The sequence below is a fragment of the Equus przewalskii genome, chromosome 25 (assembly GCF_037783145.1).
Source record: "Equus przewalskii isolate Varuska chromosome 25, EquPr2, whole genome shotgun sequence".
Lineage (NCBI taxonomy): Eukaryota > Metazoa > Chordata > Mammalia > Perissodactyla > Equidae > Equus > Equus przewalskii.
Window position 1 is genome coordinate 539,661 of NC_091855.1, and position 15,455 is coordinate 555,115.

Here is a 15,455-nt window from a genome sequence, read left to right on the forward strand (position 1 = left end):
GACAGAGCTCCACACAGGACCTTGACAATGAAACCAGGGTTCCAGCTGGAGGACAAGCAGCTGAGTTCCGCCATGTTTTTTCCTACAAGCTCTGTGTCCTGGAAACGCCATTGTGCTTCCCAGGGCCTCCTTAATCGTCCAACCTGCACGATGGGGACGATGCCAGAAATATCTCCCTCGGGACGTCCTCAGGTGTAGAAGAGATAATAACAACACCACCTGTGGTCCGGTTTCCATGTGTCTGATGCACACACTTAGAGATGAAAGAATGACAAGTAGGGGTGGGATGTCATGTGGAGTACCTCTCAAAACAGGCCTGGGTTCCGGCTCTGTGACCTTGAGAAAGTCCCTGCCCCTCTGGGCCTCATTTCCAGGTCTGCACCTTTAAGAGGTGGAAATTAGGGGCAATTCAGATATTTCCATTCACTGGCATGAAACCTTGCACGGTCTCCTGTTTGACTTAGAATCAGACCCAAGTGCCTCGTGTCGGCCTATGTGGTGGGCAGCCTCCACCATGGCTCCCAATCCTCACTGTCTTCTGCTCTGCACATCCTTGTGGAACCACACAGTGGTCAGGAACTGGCTTCTGAACAGAATGCAGCCAAGGTGATGGGAAGGCACGCAACCAAGGGTTAAGAACAAAAAGCCTGGCCCTTCCTTCTTACTCATTATCTCCAGCCCCCTCCCTCTTTCCCTCCTTCTGTTCCAATCTCTCTCTCTCACTCTGTGTCTTATATCTCTGGAACTGGGGGAGCAAGTGCAAATGTTTTCAGTCACCCTTTGTAGAGGCTCCATAGGAGAGAATGAGGGAGTGATCGGTCAACAGACAGGCAGGAACTCAGACTTCCAGTCCAAACAAACCCTGTCAACACGCATGTGAGTGAACTTGGGAGCAAACCCTCCCCAAGTCGAGCTGCAATAGAGACGCAGCCCAAGCTTCAAGGAGACCTTGAGGCAGAGGCACCCAGCTAAGCCGTGTCCCTTTCCTGGCACACATGCTTTGTGAGATCTTAAGGAGTTGTACTTTCTAGGGGCAATGTCTTAGAGGAATGTCATCATAGAGCAACAGAAAAAGCAGTCTGCCAGTTCCTGCCACCCGGCCCTGCCATGCCCCCATTTGCCCTCCTCTCTCTTCTCAGGCTCCTTCCAGCCACACTGCCACCTCTCTGACCTTGTCTGGTCAGACCCACTTCTTCCTGTGAGCGTCTGCACCAGCGATGCCTTCTCCCTGACACTCAAACTCTTCCCAGACACAGGCAGGCATGCCTCTCATCTGTCACTCTGCTCACTGCAAATGTCACCACCGTGAGGCCTTTCAGAGCCTCCCAGGCACAGTCTCCACTGTCACAGATATCCCACCCGGAAGGGCATCTCATGGTTTCCTCCTTCTTGGTGTCATTTGGATAAAGTGAGTCCATGAAGGAGGGCTTTCTGCTTGGTGGATGCAGAGGCAGATTCTTCCAGTGACCTCAGGAACATGGCTGTCTCTTCTGGGCTGAATGTTTCCCCTCCCAAGTCCATTGTGAAAGGAAACCACCATTTCTCATCTTTCCTGGGTCTGGTTTCCCCCAAGAACACAGGGAGCCATCCCTTCTCCCTGGAATGCGGCACCAGCCCCTACACCCACAGCCAGAAAATTAGCACCCAGCTTCAAACACCACCAGATCCTGAAGTCAGTTCCTGCTGAGGACTCCCATCCATTTTGTAATTTCATGGTAACTGCTGAGGTCATGTTTCCCCTCAGACCCAGCTCCCAGCCTTCCCTTGGCTTCTTAGAGGAACAGCGATTTCCCAGAAGCACTCCCAGCCTGGGCAAGAAAGGTTCTGAATGTTCTCTATGTATTTTCCAGGACATGGGATATTGGTAGAAGTCATTTTGGTGTGTATGTGCAATAGTTTTGATGCAAATAGCATCTTTTACAGAGAGAGATCCAAGAGTGGGGCTACTGGGTGTAACAAGAAAATGGATATCTGAGCCAACGTCTTCATGGTGTGAAGTCTTTGAGAGCAAAGAACATGGTTAAGAGCAGAGAATATGGAGACATCTTATGTTCAAATTTCAGCTCAATCACTTCCTAGATATTGGTAGAGGGCAAGGTACTTACTTCATTGTTGCCTCAGTTTCTTCACCTGGTGTTGGCAAGAATGATAAGCATACCTAATTTGTAAGGACATGGCGAGTATTAAAGGAGTTAATGTTTGAAAAATGCTTGCAACCCCTAGCACATTACAACCACTGTACCTATCCATTATAAATTAAATGTAAACGTTATTCTGACGCTATCTGTTTGCTTCAGAGGAGAGACTAGTGCCTGGATGGATATAGACAGCACTCTCTGAGACAGGATGAATCAAGGAATGAACAACACTGTTGAATGCAGTACCAATGGCACATCCGCCTCCCTACGGACATTCCCAAGCAGAATCACACCAAAGCATCCCTCCTCTGTCCTGCATCGGCTTCTTGGATTCTATGCAGGAATCACAGGGGCTTCTTGATCCCTGGAACCCACACCCACCACAGGTTTTCTTCTCCCTCGCAGCAAGCCGCAGTTCTTGTCCTAATGGTTGCATCCCACGGGCTCTGCACTCTGATCCTTTACTTCATTTGATGGAGAAGTGTCATTCTCAGAACTGGGCACACACAGTGTGAGCCTTGGAGGAAGTGTTTCACTGGCCGGTGGCAGGTGGAAGAGTGCCGTGATGGAGTGGGATTTATGGAGAGTCCTCCAGGTGTTGTCAGAAGGGGCCCAGCCAGGGGATTTCTCAACAAGGACTGGTCTGGTTGTTGGACCTCGTGGCGAATGAGTGGCGGGGGTAGGGACAGCATGTTTCAGAGGTCCTGGCATAAGACAATCCGTAGGGTGGTCATGAAGTCGGAATCAGCCTAATGAGGTCCAACTTAATCCAATGTCATCTGTTCCCTGACTTGCTCACTAATCCAGAAGTGATTTAGAATAATGATATTCGTCTTCTATCATATTTTCATTGATGGGCTAGAGTTATTATTCATTACATAACGTATATTTTTACATAGGAAAGGAAACGTGTGTTCTGTAACAGCCCTTCTTGTCAAATTCTCCATAACATATTGAATGACTAACAGAATCCAGCTCTGGGAACCTTACAAAAGATCCTGACCCTTACTCTCTGGTTTAGATCTTCCTGAATGGTAAATTCTCTTGACTTCTGGCTTCTTTCCTGAGGTTAGTCCACTCAGGTCAACATAGGAGTGCAACCTCTTGCCACTTGAGAAGTAGTGGTTAAACTCTATGATGTTGTTGGTTTTGTTTCATAAGTGTGTGTGTATGTGTGTGTGTATGTGTGTGTGTGTATGTGTGTATGAGACTGTTTTCTGTATCTTGTCAGATTGACTCCTTTCCTTGGGAAAAATTGTCCCTAACCATCTTCTCTGGGCTTTTTCTCATGGCTTGACCAGTGCTGTCCAACAGTAGAATTTCACAATCTATCTTATGGAATTTAAATTTTTTTAGTAGCCACATTTAAAGAAGTAAAAATATACAAGTGAATCTAATTTTAATATTTATATTTAAACCCATTATAACCAAGATAGTATCATTTTCCAATGCAATCTGTATAAAAATTAATAGTAAGATAGTTTACTTTCTTTTTTTTGTTGAGATTTACAAATCCGTTTACAGCACAGTCTCCATTTGTAAGTTGAAATTTTTTACATATGCAGTTTCTGTGTCCCTCAACCAGAACCTGGTGTGATTTATTACAGAGGAAATAAAATAGAACAGGTATAAGTTATGATCACTCTGAATCCAAGCTTAGCATGAACACTTCACCACTGAGAAAAAGGCTGTCCCTGACCAGGGAGTAGAGGTCCTTCTGGGTGACACGGTGGATCAGCTGGTTCAGCTCCCAGGGATGTTGCTGTCTGTCACAGGGGGTCTCTGTCACACTCTCTGTCATGAGCTATTGGGTCAGGATGGTAGGTGCAGACAGCTTCCAAGCTATTGGCTGCCCCATCCTTTGGACGCCCAGGGAAAGAGTTATGTGGGGACTCTAGAGAGATGTCCTGAATCTCTGAGAATGAGGGCCAGAGGGCCAGAGGAGCCAATTGAGTGGGAAGAGTGAAAAATGGAGTGTTCACAGAAAGTCGTCATGACTGGCAAATGCTATGCAAAGTGTCTTACCTGAGGGAGATCAGTCTGTAACCTAAGTACAAGGGGCCCAGGTACTCCTCTTGAACAAGGATCAAAGCTGGGGAGGAGGGAGGAGGAGGATGAGCAGGAGGGAGAGGGGGTAGGGAGGGGCTGACTGAGACTCATTCTACCAGGAGCTGCTGGGACCAGGCTCTCATCAGGTTCTGCAGAATTCTCTCAGTGTTGTAGAACGTGGCTGAGCCCTTGCTCATGTCTGTTGAACATTGGAGGTAGGACATGGTGAAGTTGAGTGTGAGGGCCTTCAGGTTGTGCTCCGTAGCTGCAAGAAGAGAGGGGGAGAGATGGCCATCACTGAGAGCTGGCCTGAGACCAGATCAAAGTCGTGAACTCACTATCATCTGTTGTCATCTCCCCCAGTGGAACCACCACCCACCGATGTGCTCATCCAAGTTGAAACCAGTGCATCTCTCAGCTCCTCCTCCCTCCCCTCCCAGTAACACCAATTCCACTTGCAGATTGCTCCTCAATACATTCCTTCTCTTCATCCATGACCCAGGTAGGTCTTACCTTTTCTCACTGGAACCAACACCCTAACATGCTCACTGGATGCCCCGTCTAAAGGATGTTCTCTGCATTGAACATTAGAAGCATTTCTCTGAAGTGAAAATCTCACTGAGAACCCGCCTGCTCTACTATCACCCATGATTCTCTAAGGCCTTGAGGGTTAAATACAAGTATCTTGACCCGGGATTCAAGGCCTTTCCAAATCTGGCTCCTACTGACTCTTCAGCCTCTTTGATCTCTTCACTCTGAGTTAGGCTTTGTGCTTCAGGCAAACCAAATTCTTGTCAATTCTCCCATATACTATGCTGTTTGTGCCTACTGGGCCTTTGCTCATGGACTTCCCTCTTCCAGGAATGCTCTCCATACCCTATTTTCCTAGATAACTCCTACTCATTCTTCAGATCCCCAATTGAGCAAAACTTTCCCCAGAAAGCCCTCCCTCTTCCGATGATACAAGTTGCCTCTCCTCAAAACATCCCAACTTGTACTATAATAGTCTGTTTATTTCACAAGACTAGGCACTCTCCAAGGGCCGGCATGAGATTGAATTATTGGTATAATCTTTGTGATCAGAATGATTACCCTAAAACCAGAATTGCACACGTCGGCTTCCCAGCTCCCAAGTAATAATTGGTTGGTGGAGGTGTGGGACTGAAGAGCATCTCTTGGGAAGGAAGGGGGGCCCCATATACTTGTGGTGGCTTCTGGTTTCTCAGGTGATGAGGAAGTAGGCAAGAAATTTATGCCTGGCTCATGAGCTGTGGAAACGACTGTCATCAGGTAGAATAAGAGCCCCCTACAGAGTGAGAGAAGCCCCTCAAGCTCTTCTCTGCCCCAGTCGTAGTTGTCCAAGGACAATAATTCACATGTGAGCCATAAATGTGAGTGATGAAAGGATTGATTGTGAGTAGAAGGATGAGCAAACCTGTGAAGGAGATGAACCCAAGAGAGTGAGTGTGGTTGAAGAAGAAAGAGACTGAAGAAAGAGATACGTGGAGGCACAAACAGAGGGGATACCTGGATGGACAGAGGAAGAGTGGACAAATGGAGCATCAAAGGGAAAGCAGGAAGAATAAAGACAAGGAAGAGAAGTTGGAGAGATGGGAGGAAAGAGGATGGAAGGAGAGAAGAAGGACAAACAGGTGAACACACAGAGGAATGGCTGGACAGATTGATATCTGGACAGATGGTTGGATGGATAAATGGAAGGAAGGAGAGAGGCTGAGAGGATGGAGAACTGGGAAAATAACTTGTCCAAGTTCAGAGGGTGCTTTAAAGACAGGTTAAGGCTGAGATTACAGGACTCCTAACTCCCAGGCATTTGTCCACCTGAACTGATGCTACTGGTTATTACTTGTAGAGATAAGCATAAGGATATCAACAAGAACCTTGACCCTTACAATCACAACACAGAAAAATCAATTCCTGGACACTTAGACCTAAAGACGAAAGCTAAAATAGTAAAACTTCTATAAGAGAACATCTTCAGGATCACAGGGTAGCAAAAATTTCTTAAAGAAGACACACACAGAAAAACACTCCTTGTAAAAGGAAAGATTGATTAACTGGAATTCATTAAAATGTAGAATTTCAGTTCATCATGAGGTACATTAAAAGAGGGAAATGGCAAGACACAGGATGCAAAGAGATTATGCCAATTCCAATATTCAACAAAGGATTCACATCCAGAATATGCAAAAACTTCAGCATTACAATAAAAAAAAAGACAAACAACCCAGTTTATTAAAAATGGGCAAAACACTTGAACAGGCCCTTCACAGCACAGACCATCCCAATGGCTAACAAGCATATGAAAAGGTGCTCAAATCACTAGTTATCAGAGAAATGAGAATTCAAGCACACTGAGATCTTCTACACAACCACAGAATCGGTTAAAACAGTTTTTAAATGTTGAGCTGATGGCAGCAAGTGGAGGGGAGAGTGGAGAGCAACTGGGAGGCTCATACATTACTGGTAGGAGTATGAATTTATACGGCCACTTTGGAAAATTGTTTGGCAAGATCTATGTATTAAAGCTGCAGATACACACACAAGGTGACCAGCAATTCTACTCTTAGATATACTCTCCACTAAAATGCAAACATGTTTGAACCAAGAGAATGGGGCAAGAATGATTACAACAGTAAAGTCCGTCATTCCTCAATAGTAGAAAGGACTCAAATATCCATCTACAATAGAATGGATGAACCAATTCTGGTATCTAATTCGTGGTGGCTTTAAAAAATTGGTCACGAAGTTTTGGACACACTTCCCATAAAGGCATGAGGTTTACATTCCCTCACCTTGAATCCAGGCAGGCATGTGTCTATTTCAATCAATAGAATAGAGTGGAAATGATGTTATATGACTTCTGAGCATAAGACACTCTCAGGAAGCTGCTCTCAAAACCCAGCCAGCATGCTGTGAAGATCTAAGGCCACATGGACAATCTCCTCATGGAGAATCTGCAAGCAGGACACAGACATCTTTATAGCAACCACTACACTAGTGATCGGGTCATAAGACTTAGTCCCCATACAGAAGAGGAACCATATGCACTGAAGAAAATACACCACCAACATAAGCCCTGACACACACCATGTCCACTTTAAGCTCGGTGTCTCAAGACAAGGACTCAGAACGAGGATGCAGGAGCTCATCTCCAAATTCTTGTGATTTTATCCAATATTAGAGGGACTGGGCTGACCAGTCATTTCCTAAACCTCCTCCCCTCCTCAAGGGAATGTTTGATTCTGGATATTGACTTTATATGACTCTGGATGCTGGTCATTGGATTGTAAATTTTTGTTTGCACTTCTAATTTCTCTTTTGGATTGTTTATTCCTGTAAGGAAAAAACGACATCTTATTCAACTTCATAGTTCCAGGATTACTGGGAAAGTGATTATCACATAGTAAGTGCATAATACTTGCTTAATAAATTAGTGAGTTAATTATTTCATAGGATTTTCTTACTTATCATGTAGTAGCATATTTGATGCTGAAGAGTCAATAAATAATAAAAATGATCAAAAATTATGTTTTTCCATCTATTACAGTAAAAAAAAAACCCAGCCATTTACTGGAATCAGGTTTTCAATAATATTTAAAGTGATGGGTATATAAATCATAAACAAAGATATGAGGCAGTTTCCCATGCATAGTAATGAAACAAATACCTAACAAGATAATCTTTGATTTATCAAGCTCTATTAAATATGGAGCTTGATAAGATGTAAATGGTCAATGTAGGCAAGGTTATGATGAAACCCATGGTCAGAAATAATGCTCATGGAAATTAAAATTTGTCAGACCACTCTAGGATCCCTCATGCTAATACGTAGCCTAAAGTTGTAGTTTGGGCCCTAAAACACTACTGGTTATTCATCTAAAGGAAACAAATCAATGTGTATTCTGCATTAATTTTTTTAAAAATAAACACAGAAAAATCACGATGAATGTAGGAGCCAAATAGGGAAGGAAATAGTTTAATAAATGTCTATTTACAGATATGAAAAGTCATTTATATTAACAACACAGAACAAATATTGATTGAATGCATACTATGTCCTGAATATCATGGAAGGTATTTTATGACTATTATTTAATTTAATCATCACAAATACATGAGGCAGTTACTACCATTGTCACTTTGTAGACACGGACACTGAGGATCAAAGTGATTAAGAAATGTTCACATGATCATAAAGCCAGTAAATTATTTTTCTGGTCACAAACTCAGACTTATGGTTCCCAAATCTAAACATTTTCAACTATAGCATAGAGTTTTGATTTTAAAAGTTATAATTACAATGACTTGGAAATTTAAAAGTGTTGAAAATATGGGTCATAAATTCTTAAGGGAAAAATATAAGTGCACACGTAAAGATAGAACATGTCATCCAGATCCTGGTTCCCAGGTACCCTCTTCCCAGAAAAGATAGCAGCAATACCTGCAGGAGTGGTTGTTTCTAGAGCCAAGTCTAGGAAAAGATAACATGAGCCTGGAGTATATTGTGCTGCTAGAATGCAAGAAGTGAAGAAAAGAAAAAAACAAGAGTGTGTCCAAACAGCAAAGAACACAGAAGCTAATTCAATGACGGTTCCATTAGCAAAGCTAGAACAATTTGGACAACAAAATAAATGATAGTAGCATTGGATAATAACCCAAAGGACAAAATAATTATCAATAAGTACATATTGGTACAACTAAATAAATAATCAATACATAGGGAAGAAAGAACGACTCTTCCTTACAGAATACTTTCAATTAGAATATGTTGAGAGAATAAGGAAAAGGAAAACTTGCTACCCAATACTTATATCTGACAAAATAGATTTTAAAACAAAACCTGTAACAAGAGACAAAGATGGGCACTACATAATGATAAAGGGAACAATCCAACAAAAAATATAACACTTGTAAATATCTATACACCCAACATAGCAGCACCTAAATATACAAAGCAATTATTAACAGACATAAAAGGAGAAACAGACAGTAACACAATAACAGTAGGAAACTTTAACACTCCACTTACACCAATGGATAGATCATCCAAACAGAAGATCAATAAGGAAACCCTGGCCTTAAATGACACATTAGACCAGATGGACATAGTACATATATATATAGAACATTCCATCTCAAAACCACAGAATGCACATTCTTTTCAAATGCACATGGAACATTCTCCAAGATTGATCACATATTAGGCCACAAAACAAGTCTCAATAAATTTAAGAAGATCAAAATAATACCATGCATCTTTTCTGACCACAAGTGTATGAAACTAGAAATCAACTACAGGAAGAAAACCAGAAAAGCCACAAAAATGTGGAGATTAAACAAAATGCTACTGAACAACAATTGGGTCAATGAAGAAATGAAAGGAGAAGTAAAAAAAATTCCTGGATACAAATGAAAATGAAAATACAACATGACAAAATCTGTGGGATAGAGCTAAAGTGGTTCTAAGAGGGAAGTTTATAGCAATACAGGCCTACCTCAACAAAGAAGAAAAATCCCAAATAGACAATCTAAAAGCACATCTAAAGGTACTGGAAAAGAACAACAAACAAAGCCCAAAATCAGCAGAAGGAAGAAAGTGATAAAAATTAGAGCAGAAATAAATGAAATAGACTAAAAAAATAGAAAAAATTAATGAAACCAAGAGTTGGTTCTTTGAAAAGATAAACAAAACTGACAAACCCTTAACTTAACTCACCAAGGAAAAGAGAGAGAAGGCTCAAATAAATAAAATTGGAAATGAAAGAGGAAAAATTACAAAAGACACCTCAGAAATACAAAAGATAATAAGAGAATACTATGAAAAGCTATATGCCAACAAATTGGATAATCAAGAAGAAATGGATAAATTCTTAGAAACATACAACCTTCCAAAACTGGACCAAGAAGAAGTAGAGAATTTGAATAAACCAATCACCAGTAAGGAGATTGAAACAGCAATCAAAAGCCTACCAAAAAGTAAAAATCCGGGACAGATGGCTTCCCTGGTGAATTCTACCAAACATTCAAAGAAGACAATAGCTATCCTTCTCAAACTCTTCTAAAAAATTGAAGAGGAGGGGAGGCTTCCTAACTCATTCAATGAAGCCAACATTATCCTGATACCAAAACCAGAAAAGAACAAAACAAAAAAGGAAAATTACAGGCCAATATCACTGATGAACATCGATGCAAAAATCCTCAACAAAATACTAGCAAATTGAATACAGTACGTTAAAAAGATCATACATCATGATCAAGTGAGTTTCATTCCAGGGATGCAGGGATGGTTCAACATCCACAAATCTATTAGCGTGATACACCACATTAACAAAATGAAGAATAAAACCACATGATCATCTCAATAGACGCAGAGAAAGCATTGGACAAGATACAGCATCCATTTATGATAAAAACTCTAAATAAAATAGGTATAGAAGGAAAAATACCTCAACACAATATAGCCATAATTGAAAAACCCACAGTAAACATCATTCTCACTGGAGAAAAACTGAAATCTATCCCTTTAAGAACAGGAACCAGAAAGGATGCCCACTGTCACCACTCTCATTTAGCATAGTATGGGAAGTCCTAGCCAGAGCAATCAGGCAAGAAAAAGAAATAAACGGGACTCACATTGGAAAAGAAGAAGTGAAACTGTCACTCTTTGCAGATGACATGATTTTATATCTAGAAAATCCTAAAGAATCCACTAAAAAACTTTTAGAAACAATAAAAGAATACAGTCAAGTCACGGGATACGAAATCAACATACAAAAATTGGTTGTGTTTCTATACACTAACAACGAAGTAGCAGAAAGAGAAATTAAGAATGCAATTCCATTTAAAATTGCAACAAAAAGAACTAAATACCTAGGAATAAACTTAACCAAAGAGGCAAAAGATCTGTGCACTGAAAACTATAAAAAGTTGTTGAGAGAAATTGAAGAAGACACAAAGAAATGGAAAGATATTCCGTGCTCTTGGATTGGAAGAATTAACATCTTTAAAATGTCCATACTTCCTAAAGCAATCTATAGATTCAACACAATCTCTATCAAAGTTCCAACAACATTTTTCATAGAAATAGAACAAAGAAGCCTAAAATGTATATGGAACAACAAAAGACCCTGAATAGCCAAACTTTCTGAGGACAAAGAGAAGAGCAGGAAACCCCATTCTGTTGGTGTTTCCTGGCAGTGAAAGCCTTAGAGGTCAAGGAAACGTAGAGTTTTGTAAGGTGATGCCTGGCCGTCCCTCCACCTCTGAGCCATATATTGTCTAAAAAACCAAGCATGCACTTTATGTCTACATGCCCATCAAAAACAAGGTGTGAAAACAAAAAGACCCCACTGCACATTGTTCCGAGTTGGTCTGAGCGCTTGAATGTGATCATTCTGTCCTGATGTGCGTACAAATCTCCCCGCAGTTGTGCAGGTCACAGTGCAGTTTCGGACCTTGTGAGCTCGGCTGCCATTTCCATCTTCATAGTGGGGGCAACAGCAGGGTCACAGATCCCTATGGTGTCAGCCTGGTCTACAGATGACAAGTGGCAGGATGGAGAACCCCAGTTTTCTGAGCAGACTCTATATACTTAGAAGATTTGAACAGATTCTTCAAGTTACAAGACTTCCTCAAAATAAATCAACATTTGCCATTGGAACTGGTTTGACTGAGGTGAGCTAGGATGGGGTAAGATTGGAGCTAACTTAGGAAAATCCACGCTGATTCCTGGCTGCCCTGGGATGCCTGGCCCTAGTTATCACCACTGGTTATACCTACACGTAAAACAAGAAGGCTAAGGATATCCTGAAGCTGTCCAGTGCTCCCATCCCTGAGGTTAGTGGTACCACTAAAGCTACTGCAGCCATTAATTCATCTGTGTTTCTGGGTCTTATGAACAGTACACAAAAGGTACAAATTCAAGGTATGCACACAGGTTTATTCAATAATCTGCAAACAGACTCCATGAGTGTCTGTCACCTTATTCCTGGTGAATCAAAGGGAGCCACCTCCTCTGTTACCAGGGGATAGACTCGGCTCTGATCTGATCATTTTACATTCAAATGGCCCACTCACTCCAACCTCCAGCCAGCTTCCTCTGCATGAAGGTCACCACCCTAAGCCGACCGTTACTTCCGCACAGCCTATACAGCTTCTGTAGGCACCGTTCTTCCCTGCACAATAAAGCTTGCCTCACAGCAAACTATGAAACATGTATATCCTCTGCCTATGTCCTTGTCCATCTTTCCTCCCAACATAAGGTAGGACCCAGCACACCTTACCCTGTGCATACAGCACTCACGATTTGTTAATACCTGCTCTCCTCCCTGTACAACCCCTCTCACGCAGAACCACACTGGTATATATATCTTTGCTTTATTTAGGGCTGTTGCACTGGAAACTTTAGCTCCAGTAACACTAGAGATGCAGAGTGACACTGTGGCCGGTCAAAACTAATTTTGGTTGAAGTGGCTAAGGTGGTCTAAACTGAAAAAGTTATTGCTTGGTCCTGCAAATTCTATGTGAGGAATTACATGAAAAAAAGAACGATGAAGGCGGTAGAGATGACAGTATCTTGCTTTTCACTGCAGAGGAAATATAGGCATTGGATATTCAGTCAAATACACATTCTATTGCCATTTGGCTATCTTGGTCCTTTCCCTGTGAATTTAATCATTGGAAGATACAGTTGTGGTGTATGTGTCCATTACTGGGTGAATCAAAATATACAGAGAATCATTGTTAAAAGGTCTAGAGTACAGACGTTGCTTTAAAGCCAGAGCACCTGCTGATTGTGATGTCAGTGCACTATGGGGTTCGCTGAGACACTGAGGGAAAGAGTTAGTGCTTTGACAGCCAGGACTTGTGTTTGCCTTGGCATCCAAGTACAGGAACTGGGGTCAAAAAGCCAAGCAGCATTTTCGTTAGTTCCATTTGACATCATGGAACGTTTATCACATTTATTGTCAGGACTTTACAACTTAGCATCGGAAGACTGAACTTTAACGACGTTGTCTACTTCTGGCTGTGTCAGGACTTGGCTTTTGGTTAACTATTAGGAAGCCAAGTATTTGAAAGCTCTTATTTGTGTGACCAGTTTGCCGTTAATAGGTATTAAAAGCAGGCTGGCAGGGCAGGAAGAGGAACCGTTATTCTCTGCAAAGTAAAGCATAAAGTGCCCTCAAAGTGGCCCTAAACCTCTGTGCGAAAATCTTGAAGAGCTTTCATGGGTAGAGGCAGTAAAGAGGGAATGACAGCTGACTAGAATGACATGACCAAGACAACGAGGCAAAAAACTCAGCACGTTGTCTTGCTTCCTTTCAGATGCTACTGTATTACATCCAGTCCTTGGCCTAGTGTACTGTCCAGTGTGCTTTCTGTTTAGAAAATTGCCATGTATTTATACAATGATTTCTCTTTAGAAAATTGCATGTTCTTCACTTGATACAAATGCACAGCTTGAATCATATTACTAACACTGGTCTTTGGTTTAAAACAGGCTTGCTTGAGATTTCAAGAGAGGGCATGATGTCGCCTTCCACTTTAACCCGTGCTTCAGTGAGAACAACAGGAGAGTCGTTGTTCGCAATACAAAGCTGGATAATGTCTGGGGAAAGGAAGAAAGACAGGCGGTTTTCCCATTTGAAAGTGGTAAACCATTCAAAGTAAGTTATTGCTACTATGAGATATTGAAAATGTCTGTTGCTCATGGGACTCGCTCTAAACCACAATGCACTTGAAATGAATTTTCACCAGCTCTCCTGAGACACCTAACTAGGACATCTCCTCCCCATCCCAGGGGACCAGGCGTTGCAGGCTGGAACAGGGCCAGGAGCAGCTGTTGTGCTTGTGGCCACCACTCTGAGTTTAAGCTCTTCTGGAAATGAGAAAAATATCATCCTTAATAAAAAAAAGGCAGAAAGTCTTTGCGGTGCAGTTGGACTGAGACTTGCCTCCTTAAATCAACATAGTTGGCACGGCAATCAAAACTAAAATCTTTTGTAATTCTAAAATGAATACATGCCTGTTTTATGAAAAAAATATATATTTTTTTAAGTGGCTAAAAAGTCCTCCATCCTTCATCCCTTCCACCATCCTCACAAAAGTTGCAACTTGGTGAATATCTTTCCAGTATTGTCTACGACACACAGCACACTTTTTGTTTTCAAGTGCTGCTTCAATAAATATCTACTAGGTCCTCCCTGTTGGGCCGTGGCTGGCTGTAGAGTGGGCAATAAAACAGCTCAACTGTAAGCTCCTCAAGGGCAGGGAGAGGAGGGACCCTATTCTACATCTGGTGGACATCTTTTCCTCTCGGAACATTGTTACCCAATGGTATATCATTGTTTACGTATGTGATAATTTAACCAGTTCTCTATTGATGAAAATTTGGAATATGGAAAATTCCAAACAAATAAAACCTGGGAAGGTTTATTTATTTATTTTACTGAAATACTGTAATAACTATCCTTATAAATCTTTGCTCCCTAGAAGAACAATTTTATTCAAAGAATAGACATGTTTAAAACTTAGAGAAGATATTGCCAAAGTGCCCCTTCTGAAGGATGTGAGGATTAACACATCCACAAGCTCCTGGAAGAGTGTGTTTTCCCTACTCTTGCCAAAACTGGTTATTACAGAGCTTCATAACATTTGCCACTCTATTAAGGGTGTCCTACTTTAGTGTTTATTTTTTACTTTCATGTGTTTTAGACCATAAAAAAACTTTAAGTTTTAATGTAAACTGTATGTTTTTATTAATGTTCTCCTTTATGGCTTCAACTATATATTTTTTCTAACAATTTTAGCATTTTGGTTTGTGTAAACCTTTAAATAATCTAGAGTTTATTTTTGCTGTAAAGTTACTCTTTCTGCACTTTAATCAGTTCCACAAATGATCTACAAGATGGAACATCAGGCATCCTGAGCTCAGGCAGACTGGTTTTGAAATTAATGGGCATTTCTAACAGTTCTGCATATGTGCCATTTCAGATACAAGTGCTGGTTGAAGCTGACCACTTCAAGGTTGTGGTCAGTGATGCTCACTTATTGCAGTACAATCATCAGAAGAGAAATCTCAGAGAAATCAGCAAACTGTGAATTTCTGGTGACATAAATCTCACCAGTGCTTCACACACTATGATATAATCTTAAAGGGGCAGATGCTTTTTAAAAAAATGAAATTGAATGTAAACTTTGCACATTTAAAGGGTTCACGTACACTATGAGTGAAAAGTTTTACCTTTA

The 15,455-nt window shown here is 41.3% G+C and overlaps 1 pseudogene; it reads right to left on the reverse strand.

Moving 5' to 3' along the window:
• Nucleotides 1-87: 87 nt before the first annotated feature.
• Nucleotides 88-15,455, reverse strand: part of LOC139079454 (disks large-associated protein 5-like) — a 37,309-nt pseudogene continuing 21,941 nt past the window's right edge.